The sequence below is a fragment of the Bactrocera dorsalis genome, chromosome 6 (genome assembly GCF_023373825.1).
Source record: "Bactrocera dorsalis isolate Fly_Bdor chromosome 6, ASM2337382v1, whole genome shotgun sequence".
NCBI classification, from domain to species: domain Eukaryota; kingdom Metazoa; phylum Arthropoda; class Insecta; order Diptera; family Tephritidae; genus Bactrocera; species Bactrocera dorsalis.
Genome location: NC_064308.1, coordinates 238,879 through 240,802, shown reverse-complemented (window position 1 = coordinate 240,802; position 1,924 = coordinate 238,879).

Here is a 1,924-nt window from a genome sequence, read left to right as displayed (position 1 = left end):
TTAGAAAATCGTACCCTATTATACCGTCAAACGTGCTTAGGTTCGACAACAAATAAAACGTTGAGGTATTTTCTAAAATGTTTATTTGACATTTTTTATTAATGATATTTTCGCCGTTTATCGATTTTAGCCTAAAACTCTTTTCCAAGGGTTTAATTCCCTCAAGAAATGATAATGGCTTAATGTAGTTTTTGACGTACCAGTGTCAATCAGAATGCGAAGCTCCTGACCGTTTTTGCCTTTTTTTGTTATGAACGGCAGGAGCGATTCTAGTTTAAATAATTGATTTGATCACCATAATCCGATGTGACATCATCCTCATCATAATTATAGTGATCTCTGACATTTTCGTTATAATCGTCCTCATAGTTTTGATATTCGTGATCACGCCCTACTTCTGGCATAAAGTTAACCTTCTGTACTTTACGAAACGGTGAACGGTCAGAAGATAATCGGTCATTAGCACGTTTAAACGCCACGAGCGGGGTAGGGTTTGGATTTTGTGTGTTCGTAGTATATTTAGGAGAATGAGAATGTTGAAAAGGGGAATTTTGGAAATTATTACGCTGCCTATAGAAGCTTGAACCGTTATCAACTTCCATTGGGGTTGGGTTATTTAAGTTCTGGTTTCTGGTCTCTATTGGCTGATAGTGGTGCAATAATGGTCTTGGCCGATGAAACTTATTTGCGTTACCCACTGCAAAAGCCTCTGCGAATTCATAACGCCTATGACTGGTTTGCAGCTCCTGTGCAACCGCCAAGGCTGATGGGAGGTCCTTGGGTCTTGCAGAGAATAAGATATCGCATAACGGTCTTCGGAGACCAGATATGAAAACGCGTAATGCATTCTCCCTAGCGCGTTCATTTAAAGCTGCTATGAGCTCATTGTTACCGCTGTGTGTCATAACTTGTTTATTTATTATCAAGGATAACTTTTTGTCTACCCTATTATAGTAATCAGCGATAGGTAAATTGTCCTGCCTTAAAATACTCAGCTCATTCTCTAGTACATATAGTGGTCTTTTATCTGAATAAGTCTGGTCAAGTCTTGCAATTATTGCGTTGAAATTCAAAATAGTGTTAAAGGACGCAAGAGTGGAGTTAGCAGATTCGATAATCTTATTCCTAAAAATGCCCATGGCAATATAATACTTCTCCGAACCCTCCTTATAATAAGTCATGGCAAAATGCGCGGCACTACGCCAACCCGGGTACGAAGCGAAATCACCCTTGAATTCCGGCAAATACTTAATCAAATCTAAACTTGCATTGTCTTGAATTAATGGGTTTATCGCAACCCGCAGGTCTGGTTTGACACTAGGTAACTGCAAGCCACTAACTGCCAAAGTTAACTGACGAATCTGTTCTACCAGTTCCAACTTAGTGCGCTCGTTGGTCTCGTTAACGATTTGCAGCACCTGCTCTCTACTGACATTCATTTTACAAATTTTGTTTTAAAATCTTTGATAAGGAAAATTTGCTCCAAAAGAAAAAAATCAGCACACAAAAAGATAAGAACAATTAATATAACTAGAAATACTTCTGATTATCGAAAAAGGCTTAACTAGAAGGAACACGAAATCACCAACACAAGACAATTTCCACAAAAGAAGTTTAGAAGATTCAATTTAAATATCAAAAAGACAAAGGTACAATAACCTTTTTGTTTAATATTCTCTATTTCAGGAAGATTTCCAATATTCCTTTAAAGCCGAAAAAAAAAACTAAGACTTTGTGGCAAATTCATTTAATTTTATAATATATCGAAATAACTAAAATTTTATTTCAAGCTCTTTAAGCTTAATAAATTCAAGATGTTATTAGTAAATGTAATTTAATACAAAACGTGTATTTTATAACCACGTGCTCGATTCAAAAAATTTTCTTTTACACGTTTTGCTTTTCTGTTTTCTACAGCCTAACC